This window comes from Caloenas nicobarica, chromosome 1 (assembly GCF_036013445.1).
Source record: "Caloenas nicobarica isolate bCalNic1 chromosome 1, bCalNic1.hap1, whole genome shotgun sequence".
Taxonomy (NCBI): Eukaryota; Metazoa; Chordata; class Aves; order Columbiformes; family Columbidae; genus Caloenas; species Caloenas nicobarica.
This window is the reverse complement of record NC_088245.1, coordinates 199706240-199718555: the sequence shown is the minus strand read 5'-3', so window position 1 is coordinate 199718555 and position 12316 is coordinate 199706240.

Genomic DNA, 12316 nt, shown 5'->3' with positions numbered 1-12316 from the left:
ACAGTGTCGCAATGATTTACAAAGACTGACAAAACACTGAAGCAATATTTCACAGACCCCTCAGATTACGAAAGAGAACTGAATTTCTGAAAGGAACAGTAGCCATCTAACTAATTGCTTTAAGCAAAAATCTTACTGTCAAGGTCAGTCTAAAAACACAGTGAGGCAGGGTATAGTTTATTACATGGAACCTCTCAGTGTTTTAATTTGATTATGTTATTAGTTCCACGTAAGTGTATTAACTGAAAAGGCGCGATTAGCTGCATGAATTTCAGAAGTGATGTGAAGGCTAGTGTCAGCAGTTAGAATCCATACACCAGTTATTGCCTGTGAAGGCAAGAAATCAAAATTTACAGTGGAACTTCCCAGGAAAGACACCTGAAAAATCTATTGTGGGCAAGGAACGCTTTGGGATTTCTGCTTGTTCAGAGAGAGGAAAAGACTTTTTGGTCAAATGACAAGAAAAATTACAGTTAAAAGAGTCTTTCAAAGGTCATTTCAACCGTGGAAAATTAATCTGAAGAACATAGTTCTAAACAAAATCTCCCATAGCAGAGAGCACCACGGTTGTGAGGCCTCATCTGAAAAATCTTTGTACACTGAAAACTGATGTTCACATTCAAAGAAACAAACAAACAAAATAAACAAGCAAAACCCCATACACAACATTTATTTTGATATTTTAAAAAAGAACATTGACTCTGCTTCAGAGTATATTTGAGGACTTCAAAGGCAAGACTGAAATTCCATTAAACCACTATTATATGCTTTTAAACACTTTAAAGACAAACACTTCTTCAACCAATAAAAGCATGCTGCTGTGAACCCAGATATTCCTCCTTTCTTTTTCCCTGTGCTTCTCCTTGCACCTTTGGGCATTCAGCTGCTCTTTATGTTGGTCTTAGGATTTGAGCTAATCCTCTGATTTTAAGTGCTGTTGCTGCAGAAAGAAGAAGCCGAGAACATTAGGAATTAGAAAGAATGTCTGAGACATCAAAGGGCAAGTACCGACTGGCATGATGTCAGAGAAAGTAAACTTTTTTTCTGTGATTAAAAGGAAGAAAAGCTGAACCTATGCAGTAATTGCATAATTGTATCTATGTTTGTGCTTTTCTAGGGTGAGAAAGGTCTGATGTGAAGAAGGCCTTGATGTTGTCTCTGACTTCCTATTTGCAAGGTGTCAGGACTGCTCAACACTGGTGCTGCTGGCAGAGGCTGTGCTCCCCTCCAAGCCTGCACTACAGAGCTTGCAGGAGGGAAAGCGAGGCAGAAGGGGGTGACATGGTAAAGAAAATACCCTCCCTGAACACAGGAGAGGTCTCCAAGTGGAAGAGGCAAGCACCCAAGATGAGAAGCCTGGGGGAGAAACTAGTGTCCCTGGGCCAGCAAAGGTGGCAGCAGTTCTGTCCCTCCAGCCCAGGGGGCTGTTTCTAGTTAGGATGTGAGCAAATCGAGCCATGAGTGCTTCCCGATAGCCGGGACCCACTGTAGGATTTTGCTTCAGAAGTCTCTGTGCCCACTTTCTTCAGATGTGAGAGGACATGTCAGGAAAGATTCTTTGACTCTTTGACTTTAATGTGAGGTGCCGTAAGTGAATCAGACATTTCAGAATCTTTCACAATGGCACAAATGACAAGTGTCTGCCCCTCTGATCTTCTCTTCCCCTCCTGTATCTTCTGGATGAGTTGGCTTTGTCATTTCAATGCAGAAAGGATTAAATCCATGCTACCTGTTTTAGTACCCTGATGTCCCATTTGGACTTGGACTTTCATTCCAGTTGACCCACTTGTGGGAAAATAACCCTTAGGACAACTTATTCTCTTACTAATTTTAGAGTTCTATTGTAAGAAATCATTGTTTGAGCCTTGGTTATACAAGATGAGGGATAAAAACCTCTAAAAGAAGAAATTGTTTGGTTTCCTTTGAACTTGATTGTCTTTGTCCAGGAACAAGTGTTTTGGCACATAATGATCCTGAGTTGGTGTTGCATCCATCAGATGTGTAACTTTGACATTTACATTTACCTATTGGAAAGCTATGCAGGGCTGGGACACAGGTGAATGAAAAGCAAAGCAAAGCTGAAGAAACAGAACAATATGCACCAGCCATACTACTGTGTAACTGGCCAAAGGAAGAGTATGTGCATATATCAAACGATGCATTTAAATAAGATTGCAAAAATAGCTTACATCATCATGCCTTGGCCTCTGGGGAGGCAAAGAAAAATATTGCGTGGGTCTCCCTGTCAGATAGACTATGAAATATTGTGTGGGAATGCATGATTTTTAGCCAAACTGAAGTCATGGGTTTACCCTTAAAGATGATTCTGCAGGCTCTCAGTGTTTCAGGAAATCCCCTTGAAATAATTGTGATCAGTACCATGAGTCTGTATTTACAAAATTAGACACCTTACTACAGCACAGGAAATTCTTTATAGTTTGTGTGTTTATTGAAACTGCTATGATGTATATAAATTGAACTAAAAGCACACCAGTCACAGTTATGAATAGAACAGATCAAACTATTAATTATGAATTGAATTTATTATGAACTTTGCTTTGGTACTGAATAGTGAACTAACAAAATCCCACCCAATGATCCATTCTAGAGCTTATTTTAAGGTTAGTTATTAAACTCTAAGCAAACACTTGACCGCTATTTTTAGAATATGAGAGAGCAGGCTGTAAGGAGTTATATCTGTGAGCAAAGCTTCTCTGAACTTACCTCTGATGGTTTTTTAAACTTACCGAGACATACACCAGTCGGCACACTGTCAAATGTCCTCTTCTAGCTCAGCTGGAAGTGAGAATGAGACTTTGACTGTTGCAAAACAGCCCATAGTTGCACAAGGGAAGGAAGGTCAGGTGCTGCTCCGGGCACTATTCCAGGGTCAAGTCCTACACCTGTGCTGTTTTACAAAAGGCTTTTCCAAACAGGCAAAGATAGCAGCTGATGATGAAAGAAACACAAAGATTTTGGTCAAATATTTCCCACTAAATATTATAAAAGAAATGAGCTAAAACTATCTGGGGAATTAACTCCCGAAGATTACAGTTTTGGAGAGCTTAACGTCTAGAAATAAAAGTAAAAATAGATGTACCAGCTCTAACATAAGTTTTACTGTATTAGAATAATTTTTAAAGCTGAAGGAAGAGTGTGAAGTGTCTTAGATGATAAAAAATTAACATGAATACTTAAAGAATTAACAAACCAATAAAAATTCTTAAGTTATTGGAAATCAATAAATACATTAATTACTAAAGCTGCAAAACTCATTAGTCCTGTAGAAAGGTGTAGTCTTATACAACACTTTCAAATACAACATTGCCCACAGCTGATTAGCTGGTTAAGTCCAGACTTTTTGGATACTGTAATATAGCAAGATTTACTTGCAGAAAAGGCACAGTTAATTTCTTATTACTGGCAGCTTTCTGTTGCAAGAAAATCTATTTTTCTCCCCAAGGTCCATAGCTGATATGCCAAAGACTTCGTATTTTCTAGCATACTTCTTTAGGCATTAACGTTAGAGCTCTGATGCATTCTTGTAAAAATACAAGAACTGATCATAAAGTTTAAAAGAAATACTTTTCCTTTGGAAATGTAAGTTTCTCCAGAAGAAAAACAATCTATGGTAAAATGTCAATTTCTATTGAATTTACTTTGGGGAAAAAAAAATCCATTTGATTGGTCTCAGAAAGTAAAATACATTAACAATTGTAATATGACTTTTTTTTTTCAAATCTATAACAAAAAATGGTATAAAAAGGAATTAATAAAGTATTACAAATTTATATTCTGTTTTTTCTATTAGAACATATTGAAGAAAGCCTTTCATGCAGAATCAAGTTTCTTTAAGATACGAAGTTCAGATGCCATTGAATAGTTGTGAAATTCCAGGTTGTTTGGAATACATTTCCACCTTCTGGCAAACCCTGATCTGAGTGTCAGGTTGGTGCCCTAACTTACCTCCTGTGCACACTCTTAAGACTTATAACACAAATCTATTGGACTGCTGGCCAGTCCAAAGACCACAGGGTGAAGGGAGGGCTGCTTCACACCAATGGACGCTGGAACTGTGCTTGGGAAAGACACCTCAAAGCAAGGCTGTTCCAAGTATCATCTTCTCACCTCATTGCAGGTTTCCCTTCCATTTCTTCTCATTGGCAGTTGCTATCACAGGCTTTTTCTGCTCAGCTAATATACTACTTCCACCACAGAAGTTGTGTAATGGCTGATCGGGCAATAAAAAGATATAAAATCTCCTTAAAATCTGCCATTATTGCAAGTAGGTATCTTAAAAATACAAAGCTTATGACTATGAAGAACACAGCAAGACTTTAACTTTACTGATCATTAAAGAAAAACAAGCAGCCTTAAACAGGGAGTTGCCAGTAATCAGGAGAAAGACAGTGTGATGCAGTGAGGCAGTACTGTAAATTCACTGGTGCTTGTCGCCTCTTCACTGTCCTTTGGTAACAAACAATGGTGCCTCTTGCGTGTCTGCTGATAGCTGGATCCACTTGCACTAACTTCTTAAATGCAGTCATCTATTAGCGTCCAGCACAGCAGATGTGGTGAACGCGAAGTATTGTTGGTGTGTGTCACTAATGGAATTGTCTGATAATTGTTACATTTGTTGGGTGTCTGTAGTGAGCTGAACATAGAGGATCCAAGCTCACAATCAGATTTTAGATAAAAAGCATGAGAGTTAGTGTGCCACTAAGACTCTAAATGTAGCTATCTAGATGTGGTTATCTACATTTGAGCAAGATGTCTAAGCTCTCATTACAGTCAGTTGAAATCTGGGGTGTGATTTACTTGCCTACACTCCAGTCACTTGGTCTGGTGCCTATTGTACCTACTTGGCTCTTAATACCAGTCAAGGAGGTGTGAGTCTCCCAAAGGTCTTTTCATATCTAGGTAGAAGCCTCATGTAAACACCTCTATGTAGGTACTCAAATGTATGTGTCTTTGTTCAGAGTGGAATGTCCTTGCCATCAGTCTCGATGACAGTGACATAGATAATAGATGCAGAGTAAAACGATTCCCTTCAACTGGGATTCATGCATAGTCACTCTACCCACTTAACCAAACATACATATTCTTACAATCAATTAGTATTCTCAGATTCATTTTTTTCTTTGACAACTTTTTTCCAATTAACTCTCTCTAATGGAAGCTGTTGAGAACCAGTCCTCTGAAGTGATAACAAATAACTTCATGCACAACTAATATGTACCATGGAAGTCTTTGTTTCTTTTCAGGAAATTCGGTTTCTAGTCCTGATGAGATCTTTGCGTATTATTCTGAGAAGTGTTACCCTGTTCAAATACTTGAGTTTCAGTTCTACTATTTAATATAATGAGAAACATTTCAAGGAAGTGTCATGAAGAAAAAAGAAAAAGTAAAAAACATGTTTTATGTCCTCAACTTGAGGGTTTATATCACTCCCCTAGTATTTTTATTTTTTTTTGTATTTTTAAAATCTTTATTTTTGAAGCTTTGGATATCCTATCTGTTGATCACAAGAAGAGTGGTCACATCTGCAGGCACTCACTAAGTTTTTGATTACCTGAACCCTGGATACCTTTGCTCAGACAACATGATTAATTTCATCTGATCTGATGAGTTGGGTAGTTCTCAGCCAAAGCCAAATCATACCTAGTCAGAGAGTCCTGAAATTGGCTATTAGGGTGGGTCCAGATGAGTTGTGGCATGAAGCAAGATCATCAGAATATACCAAGGATGCAGCCTATGTCTTTCCACTCCTCTCCCCACTGACCCAAAAAAGAAAAGTAGACTTTGTGTAGTGTTACCCAGTCAGAGGATAAAAAGGTCTTTCTCTTGGATAATGCTTAACACCCTAAGGTGCATGGATGAAGTTATGCAAGGTGGCTTGACCAATTTTGAGACCAGCTCGGGACAGTCTTTTTACTTCTTTGGCAAAAGTAGCAGCACACTGTGTTAATGATACTGAGAAACTGATAAAAAGGGTTCTTAGTCAGACTAATTCCTCTGTGGCCTCCTTGTTTAGTCCTGTTTGTCACTACTCCATCTGGCGATGGCCATTGGTGTGATACAGATAGGTCTGGATGCAATAGTATGTCGTCTTCTGCTAATAAATGAAAATAAGGCTTCTGAAGTTGCATAGGCCATACTCATAAATAGGACTGTTGCATGTGCGATTTTTAAGATACAAATATCATGTATTCTTCCCTGGTTGAATAGATTACTTCCAGTTTCTTTAACAGCTTCCCCTGGCCACAAGAAAACAGATAGAAAGCTTTGTTTTGTTGCAGTAGTATTGGTGTTACTTGTGTTTTGATGTTTGTATGAGAATTTTATTAGGAGGTTGTATTTTCACCTAAATTTTGAGTTAAATAAAGTTTTATTGTATTTCAACTGGTGTCCTAAGCAGGACTTTGGCCTGATATTTTTAACCTCAGGGCTCATTCACATTGTTTTCATCTGGGAAACATGAAATTCTTGATTACTGCAAGGCTTCTCAAAATTGACCAGTCTATGAAGACATTAGGCCTTCAGCCTTAACTTGCACTGAATAACACTTGGGGGGATGACTACTGTTGCTGAAAACTATGACCCAGATGTTTAGGCATTTGCTTCCTGTTGACTGTAGGGCTTCAAGGCAGCAATGAAGATTTTATCTGTCTAGGCTAAATGAAGGGACATTCCGCAGCCTTTCTGAAAGATTTAGGACCAGAGCCAAAATGGAAACAAAAGGATATTAGCGTCATTAATGATGGCTTAAAGCGTTGATTAGTAATAACAGCTTTTATGTATCAGAAATTGTGAAATATCACTGAGAGGGGAACATGTTTCAAAACCATTAAAAACTATTTAGAAGAAATGTAATAGTTGCTTACGCTAGGAGCTTGTTTTGTCTTGTTATGTTTGACATGATGGGGTTGTGATAATTTTGATGGGACTGCAATAACTCTTAGAGTTCCAATTTTGTTACCTCTTTTGAAAAGTTCTTGAAAAGAGAGGTCCTTGAATAATAATCTTGTTAATGAAACACTCCAAAGGAGAACAGCTGCCAAGAATAGTGTCTATATTCCTGACATTACAGAGCAAGAGAGGAAGCTCTCATCTTGGCTGGAATTGACTAGAAAAGCAATTTTACATCTTCATGCAAATCATAAGGAGTCATCACCAAATGGGAATGTTTCTAGCACTCCTCTGCAAAGATCTGTAAAGTCAATATGCACAGTGATTCGGAAACCAGTGAAACTAAATAAACTATAATGGTAGATCAGTTGGGCCATCCATGAGTTTCACACAACTTGGTGAGTTAAGCCCATCTTAACAGTGTGTTTTAATACAGTCAAATTCAAGGTCATATCAGTAGGCACAAATAATGCAGACAAGAAACTGGATTCCTAAGAGATATTCATCTGACCTAACTTCAGAAGCCTTAAATGCATCTGTTAATATCTCAGCTGGTCATGCGAGATCCCCTTTATAATCAGTAGACAGAAATAGCCACTTCTAGAGTGCAATTCACAGAGCCTAAACTAGCTGACTAAATTCTACCAGTTACTCTTGGCTTTCACTGGTTATATAGGGACACCAGATGCCTGGAATTAGCCTGCCAGGGGTAGATTTTCCTTGCACATGCTTCAGGAAACGATGTTCTCTTTGCTGTTGATCACAGTAATCTGGCATTAAAGGATTGGGCATGCACATGAGAGAGCTGATGGGTTGTTACTTGTGGCAATGACACTTGCTGTTCTGTTATCCCCAGCCATACAGTGTTAGATGCTGCCTTTACAAAACAGTCTTGTCTTTGTCAAGCAGGAGATAATCTGGAACCTCTTTTTTAAGTGTCTGATCTTTGCTGAAGCCTTGTGAGGTGAACCGATATCCTTGTTATGGCTCTCCTTATGATGCCCTGCATTCTTTTTGCATCTTTAGGCTTCAAAGAGAAGCACATGGGGCTACATGGTGTATATTTGTCTGCCAGATACAGCCCTATTTCTTAGGTGTTCTTTCTGCTCATGCCTCAGACATTTTTGTTTGCTTTTCTGCAGGATATGAAGAGAGAGACCTACAGGGTTATGAACTGCAAGAATATTTAGTCCAAACACATACTTACTGTACCTCAGATTTACAGGACTGCTTCTTCTGGGAATAATTAGATCCTCCTCACATAGAAGAAGCTGTTTGCAGATCCTGGTAATCAGAACTAGATCAATTCAATTAATGTCCAAATGAAATTGCTGATATTTCTTCTGTATTTTCACTTGGGAAGCCAAAAAGAAGTTCCAACTGCTATAATACCGTGCTGTGTTAATTTAGGTGATGGGAAATTTTTTTTCTCATTGTGTAATTAAATGTCAGCATTGTTAAAACTGATAGCAGCAGCTGCCAGAAGAAGCCATTTGTAGAACACAATAGCAAGTTTTATCGAGCCTGCAAAATCAGAAGCTATGCTATGTAACACAACTCTTGAAAAAGCATATCAACAGTGATACAAACCCCATACCAGCATTGTGGCAGGTACGAGGCCTGCCTGATGAAAAGCAGTTGTAGGAAATGGTATAGCACTAGTCCAGTTGAAAAATGCAAACTGTTTTACTTAGTCCTTAGGCTGCATAGCAGCATCCAAGTTTTGCACCCCTGGAACAGCCTGAGTGCCAGTGACATGGAAAATCTGACTCATGACTTCCTGAGGGCCCAAAGCAAGGTTTGGAATGAAACCTGTATTTATTTAAGGATATGTTTCTTGGCAGCATTAGGGGGACACTACCACAAGTTCTCTGCTTTCAAGCTAATTTCTACAGTAACAATAAAATATTTTAGGTCAGAGATCATACAGAATGTTTTTAAGGAAAAGCAAATTAAATTCCATTTTAAAATTAATACCTATTAAATATTCACAGGGTTATATCTTCTAGAAGAAGATAAAAACACCCTTGCTAGAAAACTCTTATTAATTTATAAAACTTGTAACAGTTTAGTGCTATATCGTACATCTGGAAGCAGCACAGATTGTACTTGCAGTGTGGGACACAGTGTGGGACACAGTGGGAACACTGTGCTGTGGAAAGCAGCAGCTTGGAAAAAGAGTCAGCTGATTACAGAGCAGTCAGTGTGATGCTGTCACTGAGGGAGTCAGAGGGTGACTGAAGAGGAGTACAGGTCTGGTATTGCTACTCTGTAGGGAAGCAATGAGGCGTAGGGAGCCCAGGGTCCATTTTGTGGCCAAGAACTCCAAGGAGATGCACTTGGTCACAGGTTCCATGAATGACCCAAAGCATGATTTTAGTCGGGCTTTTTTTTTTTTTTTTTCAGTGAGAATCACAATGAGCTCACCTTATTTATCCTATCCAAGAGAAATTATAAGGAAAACTTCATAACAGACTTTAAGCATTCCCATTTGGGTGAATTCAGATCAGATCAGGGTGACACTATTAAATCCAATTTTAACAGTGAGGATAAGAGAATATTGAAAATCAAGGGGGTAATGCAAGAGTATCTTTGGAAAATCCTGACATCTGTATTGTTGCAGGACTGTGTTTAAAAAGCCTTTTCTGGACTTACAATATGTTTAACATACACCAAGGTACTTAGGAATAAAATCTCTGTGCAACATTCCATGCTGAGTAAGCAGGTTTGCACATTGAGTAACTCATGAATAATTGCTCTCTATAGCTCTATCTGCAGACACATCTGGAGAACTTTTTACTTCAATTTAATATTGTGAAGTTGTCTGTAAATGTAGACTTATATTTTAGGTATATATTCATATTCTGTGAAGGCATCTTCTTTCAGTGTAGAATAGCTGTAATTTAAAAGTATGGTGCAGTCCATCTCTTCCTCATGCTTCCTGGCATTTTCAGTCTATGCCAGGATCCACAGTGCCAGTGAAAACGTTAGGATCAGACTGGAACAGTGCAGGAGAATCAGTCCCACATGGGTCTGGTTCTGACCCGCCACTTGAGACAGTGTCCAATTTCCTTTATAAAGCTGGTGAGAACTGACTGAGTATCTACAGCAGAACTTTGATTTCTAGAAATCAAAAGGTAAGTAAAGTTAGAAGGTGAGAAGTTAAGTCAAATGCTTTTCTTACAGCCACCTGACAGTAGACTGCTGTTCACAAGCATTTTGGCCCCAAATGTCTTTGGATTGTCATAGAAATCAAAAAGTTTTAAAGGATTTTTTTTCCTTTCTTTTTTTTTTCTTAGTTATTACTTACACTTTACATCTTTTGAACTAATTGTATTTGTAACCAAGAACATTCAAGTTTGTTCTTAATAAAGTAGGGCATAAAGGAATGAGGAATTTAAGAAAAACTTCAACACTAATAATAAAAGTCCTGAGTGTCATCAATACTGAAATAAGATCAAGACTCTCCTCTTTATTTTCCAGAGAATCAGTACTTCCCGTTCTCTTGGTCTTACGAGGTACTGTGCCATCCATGTACTTCAGCATCTTATTGTAACCTGTATAATCCCTTAAAGATGAACAAGGAAGGCGTTTTGGTTTCAATGGCGTTATACAAACAAATTAGCAGGAGCTTATGATGCTCACAAACCAGGATTTACCTACAAGGCTTTTATATAAAAAGCTAATACAGGCCCTCTCCATCCCAGAGCTAAAAGGCAGAAAGCCTTCCTCATTAATCGGCCTTCTCTTCAGCTTAATAACACTTAGCAGTCATATAACACTTTGCATCCCCCAAGCATTTTACCAAAATTAAGGATCCTATTTAGTAGTTAAGTATGTAACTATCTGCTAGGGAAGTACTGATAGCAGTCATAAGTGCAAGTGTTTTCGAGTAAAAAAAAAAAGAAAAAAAAAAGAAGAAGAAAAGAAAAAGAAAACCTAGATGCTTAAAATAGTGCCTGCAGTTTTAGAAGACTATTATTTTTTCCTGTTTTAAGGTGATTAGATATCATGTTGATAAATGCCTTGGTATCTCTGAAGAAAAATAGGCCATCAGTGTGTGGTAATTTTGCCTGAGCTCCTAGGAATATCATATCTGAAAAAGCAACAGGGCAATAGTTTTTATGTAGTCATTTCTCTTATGCTCATCTAGGGCATTTGGTGATTTTGCTGTCTCTGTATTATTAAGTAATGCGGACAAATAAGATCCATAAAAATAACAGTTGATGTTTAGGTCCTGACACCCTCAATATGCACATCTCAAAGTTTTATGTTAGGATTAAACTGGTCCCATGACCTGAGTGCCCTTTGCAGCTGAAGTGCATTAAGTACACTCCCAGGAGCACATCTTCCAGTTTAGTTTCATCCAGAAGGAATCCAGGTCATGCACTCTCAGACTACTCCGTGGTGCAAATCAAAGCATGACAAATAGACATAATAGGAAATTTGCTTCAAAATCTCACACTTCCTCTAAACTGAAATACTAACGTAGGCACCCCTCTGGGACTCGGGTGGAATGTACTGTCTCTAGCTCAACAGAAGATTCTGTACTGGCACACACTGAGGAGCCCATATATCATTTTTAAGTGCTGGCTGGCTTGTTTTCAGGGGAAAGGAATGTTCATCTTTCATTACGGTTTGCAAGTGGCAGCTAGAAATAGAGGTAGGAGAGCTGAAATGAGAGACATTGATTTAATAAAGTGTTTAAGCATGTACAGTTCCTAGAGCTCACACTATTTAGTTCTTTACTGAATCTGAGCTCCCGAAATCTCATGTTTGAAAAGACTGGGGTATCTACAGTAAGGTTTTCTTTTGGTAGTCCTCAAAAATTGATTCCTACTGTGAATTTGGCCATATGGTGCCATATGGATACCAACATGGAGCCTGCTAGGCCAGCATGCTGTCTGAAGGAGCGTTAAGCTTTCCCCAGAGTAAGGCAGAGGCACCCACTGCATTAAACAGCTGTGTAACAGTCTGCCCCCAGCATAAGCTCTCCTGTCCTAGTTTAAGTGAGAGAGAGATCAGATTTTGAACTAAAGCACGATTAACACCTATTTAAGAGTGCTAACGACAGCGGTTCTAACTTTGGGTACAAGCCAGATTTGAATGGTGTGTTTAAAGCTCATCTCTAGAACCAGTCACCAGGGGTCATTAGACTCCTCAGACGTCCATCTAGACAAGAGTTGCTGATTAGTGACTAGAACACCACAAAAATTGTCCAAACATATCCAGAAATGTACATATGAGGGACAGCCTGCAAAAAGAACTCATTTTTATTGTCAATAGATACAGGCATCCACTAAAAAGAGAGAAGAGTAATTTAATGTTATTGTATGATAAAGTTGCCTTGAGTTATAGGAGGCTACAAATCCCACAAGCTGTTCCTAAGGAAGAAGCTTCTTTCTCA